This window comes from Balaenoptera borealis (genome assembly GCF_965194805.1).
Source record: "Balaenoptera borealis genome assembly, chromosome: 10".
NCBI classification, from domain to species: Eukaryota; Metazoa; Chordata; class Mammalia; order Artiodactyla; family Balaenopteridae; genus Balaenoptera; species Balaenoptera borealis.
Window position 1 is genome coordinate 41,333,180 of NC_138874.1, and position 17,320 is coordinate 41,350,499.

Below are 17,320 nucleotides of genomic sequence, written 5' to 3' on the forward strand. Positions count from 1 at the left end.
TATCCATTCCCCCCACCTTTCCTTTTAGATAAGCATAGTTTTTTTTTTAATAAGTCTGTGATTGCCTTTCTCTGTGGAAATATGTTCATTTGTGTCAGTTATTAGATAACGCCTATAAGTGATATCATAGGTTATAGGACTTTTCCTTTCCGACTTACCTCATGTTCTGTGATTATCTCCAAGATCATCTATGGTGCCTCAAAGAGCAGTGTTTCATTGTTTTCCATGGCTAGTATTCATTGTGTACATGGACCACTTCTTCTTTATCCTTTCATCTGTTGATGGACATTTTGGTTGCTTCACTGTCTTGTCTATTGTGAATAAGGCTGCAGTGCAGCTTTTGCAGCCCGGGTCTTCTTCATTCTGGTCTTCTCAGGTGAGAGGCCCTTTGGTGCGCCTGCTGGATTGAATGGTACCTCAATTTTTCTTTTCAACGCAGCTTCTTTCTGTTCTCATTATTAGCGTTTAACCCTTTTACATCTCACCAGCAGCTAGAGGGTACACAGTTCTCTTAAACCTCTTCAGCATTTATTGTTTGTAGACTTTTTGCCAATGGTCAGTCGACTGGTGTGAGTTGAAAACTTTTTGTAGATTAGATTGCATGAGTCTAATACTTCCTGAGGCTGAGCTTTTATCCATTTTCCTTTTTTTAAAAAGAGAGTGAGTAAAACTTACCTCTTCATACTATCTTCGTGAACATTTTGCCTGTTTTGAATTTTTTTATCCATTCCCTACCTCAGCACAATTTTGAGGGCAGGTGTCCTTTACAGCCCTGAGTCCTTGTGAATGGTAAGTGACCATTAGCTGGGGGTTAAAAGCTGCTCTTGCGGGAATCGGCCACAAGGCGGCAGCATTTCTCCTTTACCAAATCTGGTTACTAGGGCAACAGAGCCTTACTGGAAGTGGTGTTCTAGGTTGTAAATTAGAATGGAATGTGCGAGGAAAAAGCCCTTTAAGTTTATGTCTCCTTACTTCTCGTTGGTATTTTTAACTTAATTTTTATTTTTTCTCACAGCAAACTTGATTACAATGTTTTGTTTGTTCTAGGTGTGCAAGATGTGGTTCTTTCACACATATACATATATCTATTCTTCTTCGGATCCTTTTCCCATGTAGGTTATGACACAATGTTGAGTAGTCTTCTCTTGGTATTGCGTAGGTCTTTGGTGATTCTATATTTCACATGTGTTTGTATCTCTCTGTTAACCTCAATATGGTAATGTATCCAATCCTCACACCTGTCCATTTGGTGAACCATAAGTTTTTTAATGAATCTATGAAAGTGTTTCTCTGTGGAAATATCTTTGTTTGTATCATTTTTTAGGTAACACCTATATGTGATACGATAGGATATGTGTTTTTCGCTTTCTCACTTACTCCAAGTTGCGTGATTACTTCTAGACTCATCTGTGGTGCTGGAAATGGCATCGTTTCATTTTTTTCACTAGCTCATATTCCATCTGTACAGGTAGCAGTTCTTCTTTGTCCACCCATCTGTCGGTGGACTTTTTGGTTACTTCCATATCTTGGCTACTGTAATACTATGCAATGCAGATTTGCGTGCCTGTGTCCTTCCAATTCTGTCTTCTTAGTTTATAGGTCCAGGAATAGGTCTGCTGGAACATATGGTAGCTCAATGTTTACCTTTTAAAGGCACCTCTATTCTGTTCTCCTTAGTGGCTCTTTCCAGGTTACGTCCCACTTAAAGTGGAGGGTATGTATTTCTTCCCAGCTCCTTCAGGATTTATTCTTTGTAGTTTTTGCTGATGGTTATTCTGAGTGGTGTGAGCTGATACCTCTTTGTGGTTGAATTTGCATGTGTCTCATAATGCGTTGAAATTGATCTTTAAGACATGTCCTTTTTATTTTTCCAGCTGTGATTAGAGCTTATTTCTTCAAAGTGTTTTCTTAAAGTATGTGTCACCATTTGAAATATTTTGGCCATTATCTCCCTCAAGACATTTTGAGGGCAGCTTTCATTTACAGCCCTGCAGTACTTGTTCATATGAAGTGACCATTAGCTCAGGCTTTAAACCTGCTTTTGCAGGTAACGGCCAGAGAGCGGCAGCCTTTCTACGTTCCCCTTGCTGGTACTAGGGAAACAGACCTACCGGCCAGTGGTGTTCTTCGGTTATAAGTTAGAGTGCCATGTGCCCGGATAAACCCACAAATGTTGATGTCTCCTTGCTTTTGTTTGTTTTTAAATTTCATTTATATTTATTATTAGAGTAATATTCCATTGTGTACGTGGACCACTTCTTCTTGGTGCATTCCTCGGTTGATGGACATTTTCATTGCTTCCAAGTGCTGGCTATGGTAAATCTTGCTGGCGTACAGGTTTGCCAGCCTGTGACTTTTTGATTCTCATTTTCTCAGGTGATAGGCCAAGCAGTGGTTGTGATTGATTGACTGGTAGCTCAATGTTTCCCTTTTCAAAGCACCTACACTGTGTTTTCATTAGTGGCTCTTTACATGCCCCCCCTTACAACCGAGGGTACGCATTTCTCCACACTCCCTTCACCGTTTATTTTTTGCAGCATTTTTCCTAATGGCCATTCTGACTGCTGTGAGCTGATAGGTTTTTGTAATATGGGTATGCCTGTCATTAAATTTTTTAAAATTCATCATATTCCTACATCGTTCTCTTTTCTCTTAAAAGAAAAAACCGTGAGTACAGTGTAGCTCTTGAAATTGTCTTCTTCGAAGGTTGCCCTCTTTTGAATTTTTTGGTCGATTTTTGACCCCAGAAATTTTCTCGAGGGCAGGTGTCATTTACAGAACTGCAAGTTGGTGAAAATTTAGTGACCTTTCGCAGTGGGTTCAAACCTGCTGTTGTGGGAAACGGCCACAAGGAGGTAGCATTTCTCCATTCCCCAATCTGGGTACTAGGGCAGCAGAGCCTTTCTGGAAGTCATTGTCCTAGGTTGTAAATTAGAATGGAATTTGCCAGGAGAAATCCCCATAAGTTTATGTCTCATTACTTCTTCTTGGTTTTTAAAAGTTTTTTAATCTGGGTAAAGTTTAGAATATTGTTTATCCTAGGTGTACACAATCTGGTTCATTTGTACATTATGTATGTCTATTAATGTACAGATCCTCTTCCCATGTAAAATATTACAGTGTTCCGTCAACCTCCCTTGCTATATGTTCGGTCTTTTTGATACATGTACAAAATATGTATTTGTATATGTATAGTAACACTAATCTTCATTTCTCAATTTCCCCCCTCCTTTCCTTTCAGATGAGCATAGTTTGTTTTCTCAGCCTGTGAGGGTCTTTCTCTTTGGAAATACGTTCATCTGTGCCAGTTATTAGATAATGCCATAAGTGATAATATAGGATATAGGTGTTTTGCTTTCCGACCTACTTCATGTTTTGTGATTATCTCCAGGCTCATCTATGGTGCCTCAAAGAGCAGTGCTTCAATGTTTTCCATGGCTAATATTCCATGTGTACATGGACCACTTCTTCTTGGTGCATTCCTCTGTTGATGGACATTTTCGTTGCTTCCAAGTGTTGCCTATGGTAAATATTGCTGGAGTGCAGGATTGCCAGCCTGTGATTTTTGATTTTCCTTTTCTCAGGGGATAGACCCAGCAGTGGGTATGATTGATTGACTGGTATGGTAGCTCAACGTTTACCTTTTCAAGGCACCTCAATTGTGCTTTCATTAGTGGATCTTACCACGTGCCCCTTAGAATCGAGGGTACGCATTTCTCCACAATCACGTCAGCATTTCTAGTTTGCAGCATTTTTGTTGATGGCCATTCTGACTGGTGTGAGCTGACAGGTTTTTGTAATTTGGGTTTACATGTCTGTAAAAATTCCTACAATTCATCATTTTTCCACGCCTTTTACTTTTCTGTTAAAAGAAAAAAGAAAGAAAGTGTGAGTGTAATATACCTCTTCAAATTTTCTTTTTGGAAGGTTGCACTCTAGAATTTTTTGGTCGATTTTCGACCTCAGTATTTTTTGGAGGGCCGGTGTCATTTACAGACCTGCAATTGGTGAATAATTAGTGACCTTTTGCAGTGGGTTCAAAGCTGCTGTTGTGGGAAACGGCCACAAGGATGCAGCATTTCTCGATTCCCAAATCTGGGTACTAGGGCAGCAGAGCCGTTCTGGAAGTTGTCTGCCTAGGTTTTCAATTTGGATGGAATGTGCCAGGAAAACCCCCCATAAGTTTATGTCTCATTACTCCTAGTTCGTTGTTTTAATTTTTTCAATTGGGGTAATGGTTAGAATGTTGCTTGTCCAAGGTGTACACTCTCTGGTTCATCTACATATCATATATACCTATTTATGTAGAGATCCTCTTCCCGTGTAAATTATTACAGAGTGTTCCGTAATCCTTCCTTGCTATATGGTCGGTCTTTTTGATATATGTATATAATATGTATTTGTATACATATGGTAACGCTAATCTTCATGTATCCATTCCCCCCACCTTTCCTTTTAGATAAGCATAGTTTTTTTTTTTTAATAAGTCTGTGATTGCCTTTCTCTGTGGAAATATGTTCATTTGTGTCAGTTATTAGATAACGCCTATAAGTGATATCATAGGTTATAGGACTTTTCCTTTCCGACTTACCTCATGTTCTGTGATTATCTCCAAGATCATCTATGGTGCCTCAAAGAGCAGTGTTTCATTGTTTTCCATGGCTAGTATTCATTGTGTACATGGACCACTTCTTCTTTATCCTTTCATCTGTTGATGGACATTTTGGTTGCTTCACTGTCTTGTCTATTGTGAATAAGGCTGCAGTGCAGCTTTTGCAGCCCGGGTCTTCTTCATTCTGGTCTTCTCAGGTGAGAGGCCCTTTGGTGCGCCTGCTGGATTGAATGGTACCTCAATTTTTCTTTTCAACGCAGCTTCTTTCTGTTCTCATTATTAGCGTTTAACCCTTTTACATCTCACCAGCAGCTAGAGGGTACACAGTTCTCTTAAACCTCTTCAGCATTTATTGTTTGTAGACTTTTTGCCAATGGTCAGTCGACTGGTGTGAGTTGAAAACTTTTTGTAGATTACATTGCATGAGTCTAATACTTCCTGAGGCTGAGCTTTTATCCATTTTCCTTTTTTTAAAAAGAGAGTGAGTAAAACTTACCTCTTCATACTATCTTCGTGAACATTTTGCCTGTTTTGAATTTTTTTATCCATTCCCTACCTCAGCACAATTTTGAGGGCAGGTGTCCTTTACAGCCCTGAGTCCTTGTGAATGGTAAGTGACCATTAGCTGGGGGTTAAAAGCTGCTCTTGCGGGAATCGGCCACAAGGCGGCAGCATTTCTCCTTTACCAAATCTGGTTACTAGGGCAACAGAGCCTTACTGGAAGTGGTGTTCTAGGTTGTAAATTAGAATGGAATGTGCGAGGAAAAAGCCCTTTAAGTTTATGTCTCCTTACTTCTCGTTGGTATTTTTAACTTAATTTTTATTTTTTCTCACAGCAAACTTGATTACAATGTTTTGTTTGTTCTAGGTGTGCAAGATGTGGTTCTTTCACACATATACATATATCTATTCTTCTTCGGATCCTTTTCCCATGTAGGTTATGACACAATGTTGAGTAGTCTTCTCTTGGTATTGCGTAGGTCTTTGGTGATTCTATATTTCACATGTGTTTGTATCTCTCTGTTAACCTCAATATGGTAATGTATCCAATCCTCACACCTGTCCATTTGGTGAACCATAAGTTTTTTAATGAATCTATGAAAGTGTTTCTCTGTGGAAATATCTTTGTTTGTATCATTTTTTAGGTAACACCTATATGTGATACGATAGGATATGTGTTTTTCGCTTTCTCACTTACTCCAAGTTGCGTGATTACTTCTAGACTCATCTGTGGTGCTGGAAATGGCATCGTTTCATTTTTTTCACTAGCTCATATTCCATCTGTACAGGTAGCAGTTCTTCTTTGTCCACCCATCTGTCGGTGGACTTTTTGGTTACTTCCATATCTTGGCTACTGTAATACTATGCAATGCAGATTTGCGTGCCTGTGTCCTTCCAATTCTGTCTTCTTAGTTTATAGGTCCAGGAATAGGTCTGCTGGAACATATGGTAGCTCAATGTTTACCTTTTAAAGGCACCTCTATTCTGTTCTCCTTAGTGGCTCTTTCCAGGTTACGTCCCACTTAAAGTGGAGGGTATGTATTTCTTCCCAGCTCCTTCAGGATTTATTCTTTGTAGTTTTTGCTGATGGTTATTCTGAGTGGTGTGAGCTGATACCTCTTTGTGGTTGAATTTGCATGTGTCTCATAATGCGTTGAAATTGATCTTTAAGACATGTCCTTTTTATTTTTCCAGCTGTGATTAGAGCTTATTTCTTCAAAGTGTTTTCTTAAAGTATGTGTCACCATTTGAAATATTTTGGCCATTATCTCCCTCAAGACATTTTGAGGGCAGGTTTCATTTACAGCCCTGCAGTACTTGTTCATATGAAGTGACCATTAGCTCAGGCTTTAAACCTGCTTTTGCAGGTAACGGCCAGAGAGCGGCAGCCTTTCTACGTTCCCCTTGCTGGTACTAGGGAAACAGACCTACCGGCCAGTGGTGTTCTTCGGTTATAAGTTAGAGTGCCATGTGCCCGGATAAACCCACAAATGTTGATGTCTCCTTGCTTTTGTTTGTTTTTAAATTTCATTTATATTTATTATTAGAGTAATATTCCATTGTGTACGTGGACCACTTCTTCTTGGTGCATTCCTCGGTTGATGGACATTTTCATTGCTTCCAAGTGCTGGCTATGGTAAATCTTGCTGGCGTACAGGTTTGCCAGCCTGTGACTTTTTGATTCTCATTTTCTCAGGTGATAGGCCAAGCAGTGGTTGTGATTGATTGACTGGTAGCTCAATGTTTCCCTTTTCAAAGCACCTACACTGTGTTTTCATTAGTGGCTCTTTACATGCCCCCCCTTACAACCGAGGGTACGCATTTCTCCACACTCCCTTCACCGTTTATTTTTTGCAGCATTTTTCCTAATGGCCATTCTGACTGCTGTGAGCTGATAGGTTTTTGTAATATGGGTATGCCTGTCATTAAATTTTTTAAAATTCATCATATTCCTACATCGTTCTCTTTTCTCTTAAAAGAAAAAACCGTGAGTACAGTATAGCTCTTGAAATTGTCTTCCTCGAAGGTTGCCCTCTTTTGAATTTTCTGGTCGATTTTTGACCCCAGAAATTTTCTCGAGGGCAGGTGTCATTTACAGAACTGCAAGTTGGTGAAAATTTAGTGACCTTTCGCAGTGGGTTCAAACCTGCTGTTGTGGGAAACGGCCACAAGGAGGTAGCATTTCTCCATTCCCCAATCTGGGTACTAGGGCAGCAGAGCCTTTCTGGAAGTCATTGTCCTAGGTTGTAAATTAGAATGGAATTTGCCAGGAGAAATCCCCATAAGTTTATGTCTCATTACTTCTTCTTGGTTTTTAAAAGTTTTTTAATCTGGGTAAAGTTTAGAATATTGTTTATCCTAGGTGTACACAATCTGGTTCGTTTGTACATTATGTATGTCTATTAATGTACAGATCCTCTTCCCATGTAAAATATTACAGTGTTCCGTCAACCTCCCTTGCTATATGTTCGGTCTTTTTGATACATGTACAAAATATGTATTTGTATATGTATAGTAACACTAATCTTCATTTCTCAATTTCCCCCCTCCTTTCCTTTCAGATGAGCATAGTTTGTTTTCTCAGCCTGTGAGGGTCTTTCTCTTTGGAAATACGTTCATCTGTGCCAGTTATTAGATAATGCCATAAGTGATAATATAGGATATAGGTGTTTTGCTTTCCGACCTACTTCATGTTTTGTGATTATCTCCAGGCTCATCTATGGTGCCTCAAAGAGCAGTGCTTCAATGTTTTCCATGGCTAATATTCCATGTGTACATGGACCACTTCTTCTTGGTGCATTCCTCTGTTGATGGACATTTTCGTTGCTTCCAAGTGTTGCCTATGGTAAATATTGCTGGAGTGCAGGATTGCCAGCCTGTGATTTTTGATTTTCCTTTTCTCAGGGGATAGACCCAGCAGTGGGTATGATTGATTGACTGGTATGGTAGCTCAACGTTTACCTTTTCAAGGCACCTCAATTGTGCTTTCATTAGTGGCTCTTACCACGTGCCCCTTAGAATCGAGGGTACGCATTTCTCCACAATCACGTCAGCATTTCTAGTTTGCAGCATTTTTGTTGATGGCCATTCTGACTGGTGTGAGCTGACAGGTTTTTGTAATTTGGGTTTACATGTCTGTAAAAATTCCTACAATTCATCATTTTTCCACGCCTTTTACTTTTCTGTTAAAAGAAAAAAGAAAGAAAGTGTGAGTGTAATATACCTCTTCAAATTTTCTTTTTGGAAGGTTGCACTCTAGAATTTTTTGGTCGATTTTCGACCTCAGTATTTTTTGGAGGGCCGGTGTCATTTACAGACCTGCAATTGGTGAATAATTAGTGACCTTTTGCAGTGGGTTCAAAGCTGCTGTTGTGGGAAACGGCCACAAGGATGCAGCATTTCTCGATTCCCAAATCTGGGTACTAGGGCAGCAGAGCCGTTCTGGAAGTTGTCTGCCTAGGTTTTCAATTTGGATGGAATGTGCCAGGAAAACCCCCCATAAGTTTATGTCTCATTACTCCTAGTTCGTTGTTTTAATTTTTTCAATTGGGGTAATGGTTAGAATGTTGCTTGTCCAAGGTGTACACACTCTGGTTCATCTACATATCATATATACCGATTTATGTAGAGATCCTCTTCCCGTGTAAATTATTACAGAGTGTTCCATAATCCTTCCTTTCTATATGGTCGGTCTTTTTGATATATGTATATAATATGTATTTGTATACATATGGTAACGCTAATCTTCATGTATCCATTCCCCCCACCTTTCCTTTTAGATAAGCATAGTTTTTTTTTTTTAATAAGTCTGTGATTGCCTTTCTCTGTGGAAATATGTTCATTTGTGTCAGTTATTAGATAACGCCTATAAGTGATATCATAGGTTATAGGACTTTTCCTTTCCGACTTACCTCATGTTCTGTGATTATCTCCAAGATCATCTATGGTGCCTCAAAGAGCAGTGTTTCATTGTTTTCCATGGCTAGTATTCATTGTGTACATGGACCACTTCTTCTTTATCCTTTCGTCTGTTGATGGACATTTTGGTTGCTTCACTGTCTTGTCTATTGTGAATAAGGCTGCAGTGCAGCTTTTGCAGCCCGGGTCTTCTTCATTCTGGTCTTCTCAGGTGAGAGGCCCTTTGGTGCGCCTGCTGGATTGAATGGTACCTCAATTTTTCTTTTCAACGCAGCTTCTTTCTGTTCTCATTATTAGCGTTTAACCCTTTTACATCTCACCAGCAGCTAGAGGGTACACAGTTCTCTTAAACCTCTTCAGCATTTATTGTTTGTAGACTTTTTGCCAATGGTCAGTCGACTGGTGTGAGTTGAAAACTTTTTGTAGATTAGATTGCATGAGTCTAATACTTCCTGAGGCTGAGCTTTTATCCATTTTCCTTTTTTTAAAAAGAGAGTGAGTAAAACTTACCTCTTCATACTATCTTCGTGAACATTTTGCCTGTTTTGAATTTTTTTATCCATTCCCTACCTCAGCACAATTTTGAGGGCAGGTGTCCTTTACAGCCCTGAGTCCTTGTGAATGGTAAGTGACCATTAGCTGGGGGTTAAAAGCTGCTCTTGCGGGAATCGGCCACAAGGCGGCAGCATTTCTCCTTTACCAAATCTGGTTACTAGGGCAACAGAGCCTTACTGGAAGTGGTGTTCTAGGTTGTAAATTAGAATGGAATGTGCGAGGAAAAAGCCCTTTAAGTTTATGTCTCCTTACTTCTCGTTGGTATTTTTAACTTAATTTTTATTTTTTCTCACAGCAAACTTGATTACAATGTTTTGTTTGTTCTAGGTGTGCAAGATGTGGTTCTTTCACACATATACATATATCTATTCTTCTTCGGATCCTTTTCCCATGTAGGTTATGACACAATGTTGAGTAGTCTTCTCTTGGTATTGCGTAGGTCTTTGGTGATTCTATATTTCACATGTGTTTGTATCTCTCTGTTAACCTCAATATGGTAATGTATCCAATCCTCACACCTGTCCATTTGGTGAACCATAAGTTTTTTAATGAATCTATGAAAGTGTTTCTCTGTGGAAATATCTTTGTTTGTATCATTTTTTAGGTAACACCTATATGTGATACGATAGGATATGTGTTTTTCGCTTTCTCACTTACTCCAAGTTGCGTGATTACTTCTAGACTCATCTATGGTGCTGGAAATGGCATCGTTTCATTTTTTTCACTAGCTCATATTCCATCTGTACAGGTAGCAGTTCTTCTTTGTCCACCCATCTGTCGGTGGACTTTTTGGTTACTTCCATATCTTGGCTACTGTAATACTGTGCAATGCAGATTTGCGTGCCTGTGTCCTTCCAATTCTGTCTTCTTAGTTTATAGGTCCAGGAATAGGTCTGCTGGAACATATGGTAGCTCAATGTTTACCTTTTAAAGGCACCTCTATTCTGTTCTCCTTAGTGGCTCTTTCCAGGTTACGTCCCACTTAAAGTGGAGGGTATGTATTTCTTCCCAGCTCCTTCAGGATTTATTCTTTGTAGTTTTTGCTGATGGTTATTCTGAGTGGTGTGAGCTGATACCTCTTTGTGGTTGAATTTGCATGTGTCTCATAATGCGTTGAAATTGATCTTTAAGACATGTCCTTTTTATTTTTCCAGCTGTGATTAGAGCTTATTTCTTCAAAGTGTTTTCTTAAAGTATGTGTCACCATTTGAAATATTTTGGCCATTATCTCCCTCAAGACATTTTGAGGGCAGCTTTCATTTACAGCCCTGCAGTACTTGTTCATATGAAGTGACCATTAGCTCAGGCTTTAAACCTGCTTTTGCAGGTAACGGCCAGAGAGCGGCAGCCTTTCTACGTTCCCCTTGCTGGTACTAGGGAAACAGACCTACCGGCCAGTGGTGTTCTTCGGTTATAAGTTAGAGTGCCATGTGCCCGGATAAACCCACAAATGTTGATGTCTCCTTGCTTTTGTTTGTTTTTAAATTTCATTTATAGTTATTATTAGAGTAATATTCCATTGTGTACGTGGACCACTTCTTCTTGGTGCGTTCCTCGGTTGATGGACATTTTCATTGCTTCCAAGTGCTGGCTATGGTAAATCTTGCTGGCGTACAGGTTTGCCAGCCTGTGACTTTTTGATTCTCATTTTCTCAGGTGATAGGCCAAGCAGTGGTTGTGATTGATTGACTGGTAGCTCAATGTTTCCCTTTTCAAAGCACCTACACTGTGTTTTCATTAGTGGCTCTTTACATGCCCCCCCTTACAACCGAGGGTACGCATTTCTCCACACTCCCTTCACCGTTTATTTTTTGCAGCATTTTTCCTAATGGCCATTCTGACTGCTGTGAGCTGATAGGTTTTTGTAATATGGGTATGCCTGTCATTAAATTTTTTAAAATTCATCATATTCCTACATCGTTCTCTTTTCTCTTAAAAGAAAAAACCGTGAGTACAATGTAGCTCTTGAAATTGTCTTCTTCGAAGGTTGCCCTCTTTTGAATTTTTTGGTCGATTTTTGACCCCAGAAATTTTCTGGAGGGCAGGTGTCATTTACAGAACTGCAAGTTGGTGAAAATTTAGTGACCTTTCGCAGTGGGTTCAAACCTGCTGTTGTGGGAAACGGCCACAAGGAGGTAGCATTTCTCCATTCCCCAATCTGGGTACTAGGGCAGCAGAGCCTTTCTGGAAGTCATTGTCCTAGGTTGTAAATTAGAATGGAATTTGCCAGGAGAAATCCCCATAAGTTTATGTCTCATTACTTCTTCTTGGTTTTTAAAAGTTTTTTAATCTGGGTAAAGTTTAGAATATTGTTTATCCTAGGTGTACACAATCTGGTTCATTTGTACATTATGTATGTCTATTAATGTACAGATCCTCTTCCCATGTAAAATATTACAGTGTTCCGTCGACCTCCCTTGCTATATGTTCGGTCTTTTTGATACATGTACAAAATATGTATTTGTATATGTATAGTAACACTAATCTTCATTTCTCAATTTCCCCCCTCCTTTCCTTTCAGATGAGCATAGTTTGTTTTCTCAGCCTGTGAGGGTCTTTCTCTTTGGAAATACGTTCATCTGTGCCAGTTATTAGATAATGCCATAAGTGATAATATAGGATATAGGTGTTTTGCTTTCCGACCTACTTCATGTTTTGTGATTATCTCCAGGCTCATCTATGGTGCCTCAAAGAGCAGTGCTTCAATGTTTTCCATGGCTAATATTCCATGTGTACATGGACCACTTCTTCTTGGTGCATTCCTCTGTTGATGGACATTTTCGTTGCTTCCAAGTGTTGCCTATGGTAAATATTGCTGGAGTGCAGGATTGCCAGCCTGTGATTTTTGATTTTCCTTTTCTCAGGGGATAGACCCAGCAGTGGGTATGATTGATTGACTGGTATGGTAGCTCAACGTTTACCTTTTCAAGGCACCTCAATTGTGCTTTCATTAGTGGCTCTTACCACGTCGCCCTTAGAATCGAGGGTACGCATTTCTCCACAATCACGTCAGCATTTCTAGTTTGCAGCATTTTTGTTGATGGCCATTCTGACTGGTGTGAGCTGACAGGTTTTTGTAATTTGGGTTTACATGTCTGTAAAAATTCCTACAATTCATCATTTTTCCACGCCTTTTACTTTTCTGTTAAAAGAAAAAAGAAAGAAAGTGTGAGTGTAATATACCTCTTCAAATTTTCTTTTTGGAAGGTTGCACTCTAGAATTTTTTGGTCGATTTTCGACCTCAGTATTTTTTGGAGGGCCGGTGTCATTTACAGACCTGCAATTGGTGAATAATTAGTGACCTTTTGCAGTGGGTTCAAAGCTGCTGTTGTGGGAAACGGCCACAAGGATGCAGCATTTCTCGATTCCCAAATCTGGGTACTAGGGCAGCAGAGCCGTTCTGGAAGTTGTCTGCCTAGGTTTTCAATTTGGATGGAATGTGCCAGGAAAACCCCCCATAAGTTTATGTCTCATTACTCCTAGTTCGTTGTTTTAATTTTTTCAATTGGGGTAATGGTTAGAATGTTGCTTGTCCAAGGTGTACACTCTCTGGTTCATCTACATATCATATATACCTATTTATGTAGAGATCCTCTTCCCGTGTAAATTATTACAGAGTGTTCCGTAATCCTTCCTTGCTATATGGTCGGTCTTTTTGATATATGTATATAATATGTATTTGTATACATATGGTAACGCTAATCTTCATGTATCCATTCCCCCCACCTTTCCTTTTAGATAAGCATAGTTTTTTTTTTTAATAAGTCTGTGATTGCCTTTCTCTGTGGAAATATGTTCATTTGTGTCAGTTATTAGATAACGCCTATAAGTGATATCATAGGTTATAGGACTTTTCCTTTCCGACTTACCTCATGTTCTGTGATTATCTCCAAGATCATCTATGGTGCCTCAAAGAGCAGTGTTTCATTGTTTTCCATGGCTAGTATTCATTGTGTACATGGACCACTTCTTCTTTATCCTTTCATCTGTTGATGGACATTTTGGTTGCTTCACTGTCTTGTCTATTGTGAATAAGGCTGCAGTGCAGCTTTTGCAGCCCGGGTCTTCTTCATTCTGGTCTTCTCAGGTGAGAGGCCCTTTGGTGCGCCTGCTGGATTGAATGGTACCTCAATTTTTCTTTTCAACGCAGCTTCTTTCTGTTCTCATTATTAGCGTTTAACCCTTTTACATCTCACCAGCAGCTAGAGGGTACACAGTTCTCTTAAACCTCTTCAGCATTTATTGTTTGTAGACTTTTTGCCAATGGTCAGTCGACTGGTGTGAGTTGAAAACTTTTTGTAGATTAGATTGCATGAGTCTAATACTTCCTGAGGCTGAGCTTTTATCCATTTTCCTTTTTTTAAAAAGAGAGTGAGTAAAACTTACCTCTTCATACTATCTTCGTGAACATTTTGCCTGTTTTGAATTTTTTTATCCATTCCCTACCTCAGCACAATTTTGAGGGCAGGTGTCCTTTACAGCCCTGAGTCCTTGTGAATGGTAAGTGACCATTAGCTGGGGGTTAAAAGCTGCTCTTGCGGGAATCGGCCACAAGGCGGCAGCATTTCTCCTTTACCAAATCTGGTTACTAAGGCAACAGAGCCTTACTGGAAGTGGTGTTCTAGGTTGTAAATTAGAATGGAATGTGCGAGGAAAAAGCCCTTTAAGTTTATGTCTCCTTACTTCTCGTTGGTATTTTTAACTTAATTTTTATTTTTTCTCACAGCAAACTTGATTACAATGTTTTGTTTGTTCTAGGTGTGCAAGATGTGGTTCTTTCACACATATACATATATCTATTCTTCTTCGGATCCTTTTCCCATGTAGGTTATGACACAATGTTGAGTAGTCTTCTCTTGGTATTGCGTAGGTCTTTGGTGATTCTATATTTCACATGTGTTTGTATCTCTCTGTTAACCTCAATATGGTAATGTATCCAATCCTCACACCTGTCCATTTGGTGAACCATAAGTTTTTTAATGAATCTATGAAAGTGTTTCTCTGTGGAAATATCTTTGTTTGTATCATTTTTTAGGTAACACCTATATGTGATACGATAGGATATGTGTTTTTCGCTTTCTCACTTACTCCAAGTTGCGTGATTACTTCTAGACTCATCTGTGGTGCTGGAAATGGCATCGTTTCATTTTTTTCACTAGCTCATATTCCATCTGTACAGGTAGCAGTTCTTCTTTGTCCACCCATCTGTCGGTGGACTTTTTGGTTACTTCCATATCTTGGCTACTGTAATACTATGCAATGCAGATTTGCGTGCCTGTGTCCTTCCAATTCTGTCTTCTTAGTTTATAGGTCCAGGAATAGGTCTGCTGGAACATATGGTAGCTCAATGTTTACCTTTTAAAGGCACCTCTATTCTGTTCTCCTTAGTGGCTCTTTCCAGGTTACGTCCCACTTAAAGTGGAGGGTATGTATTTCTTCCCAGCTCCTTCAGGATTTATTCTTTGTAGTTTTTGCTGATGGTTATTCTGAGTGGTGTGAGCTGATACCTCTTTGTGGTTGAATTTGCATGTGTCTCATAATGCGTTGAAATTGATCTTTAAGACATGTCCTTTTTATTTTTCCAGCTGTGATTAGAGCTTATTTCTTCAAAGTGTTTTCTTAAAGTATGTGTCACCATTTGAAATATTTTGGCCATTATCTCCCTCAAGACATTTTGAGGGCAGGTTTCATTTACAGCCCTGCAGTACTTGTTCATATGAAGTGACCATTAGCTCAGGCTTTAAACCTGCTTTTGCAGGTAACGGCCAGAGAGCGGCAGCCTTTCTATGTTCCCCTTGCTGGTACTAGGGAAACAGACCTACCGGCCAGTGGTGTTCTTCGGTTATAAGTTAGAGTGCCATGTGCCCGGATAAACCCACAAATGTTGATGTCTCCTTGCTTTTGTTTGTTTTTAATTTTCATTTATAGTTATTATTAGAGTAATATTCCATTGTGTACGTGGACCACTTCTTCTTGGTGCATTCCTCGGTTGATGGACATTTTCATTGCTTCCAAGTGCTGGCTATGGTAAATCTTGCTGGCGTACAGGTTTGCCAGCCTGTGACTTTTTGATTCTCATTTTCTCAGGTGATAGGCCAAGCAGTGGTTGTGATTGATTGACTGGTAGCTCAATGTTTCCCTTTTCAAAGCACCTACACTGTGTTTTCATTAGTGGCTCTTTACATGCCCCCCCTTACAACCGAGGGTACGCATTTCTCCACACTCCCTTCACCGTTTATTTTTTGCAGCATTTTTCCTAATGGCCATTCTGACTGCTGTGAGCTGATAGGTTTTTGTAATATGGGTATGCCTGTCATTAAATTTTTTAAAATTCATCATATTCCTACATCGTTCTCTTTTCTCTTAAAAGAAAAAACCGTGAGTACAGTGTAGCTCTTGAAATTGTCTTCTTCGAAGGTTGCCCTCTTTTGAATTTTTTGGTCGATTTTTGACCCCAGAAATTTTCTCGAGGGCAGGTGTCATTTACAGAACTGCAAGTTGGTGAAAATTTAGTGACCTTTCGCAGTGGGTTCAAACCTGCTGTTGTGGGAAACGGCCACAAGGAGGTAGCATTTCTCCATTCCCCAATCTGGGTACTAGGGCAGCAGAGCCTTTCTGGAAGTCATTGTCCTAGGTTGTAAATTAGAATGGAATTTGCCAGGAGAAATCCCCATAAGTTTATGTCTCATTACTTCTTCTTGGTTTTTAAAAGTTTTTTAATCTGGGTAAAGTTTAGAATATTGTTTATCCTAGGTGTACACAATCTGGTTCATTTGTACATTATGTATGTCTATTAATGTACAGATCCTCTTCCCATGTAAAATATTACAGTGTTCCGTCAACCTCCCTTGCTATATGTTCGGTCTTTTTGATACATGTACAAAATATGTATTTGTATATGTATAGTAACACTAATCTTCATTTCTCAATTTCCCCCCTCCTTTCCTTTCAGATGAGCATAGTTTGTTTTCTCAGCCTGTGAGGGTCTTTCTCTTTGGAAATACGTTCATCTGTGCCAGTTATTAGATAATGCCATAAGTGATAATATAGGATATAGGTGTTTTGCTTTCCGACCTACTTCATGTTTTGTGATTATCTCCAGGCTCATCTATGGTGCCTCAAAGAGCAGTGCTTCAATGTTTTCCATGGCTAATATTCCATGTGTACATGGACCACTTCTTCTTGGTGCATTCCTCTGTTGATGGACATTTTCGTTGCTTCCAAGTGTTGCCTATGGTAAATATTGCTGGAGTGCAGGATTGCCAGCCTGTGATTTTTGATTTTCCTTTTCTCAGGGGATAGACCCAGCAGTGGGTATGATTGATTGACTGGTATGGTAGCTCAACGTTTACCTTTTCAAGGCACCTCAATTGTGCTTTCATTAGTGGATCTTACCACGTGCCCCTTAGAATCGAGGGTACGCATTTCTCCACAATCACGTCAGCATTTCTAGTTTGCAGCATTTTTGTTGATGGCCATTCTGACTGGTGTGAGCTGACAGGTTTTTGTAATTTGGGTTTACATGTCTGTAAAAATTCCTACAATTCATCATTTTTCCACGCCTTTTACTTTTCTGTTAAAAGAAAAAAGAAAGAAAGTGTGAGTGTAATATACCTCTTCAAATTTTCTTTTTGGAAGGTTGCACTCTAGAATTTTTTGGTCGATTTTCGACCTCAGTATTTTTTGGAGGGCCGGTGTCATTTACAGACCTGCAATTGGTGAATAATTAGTGA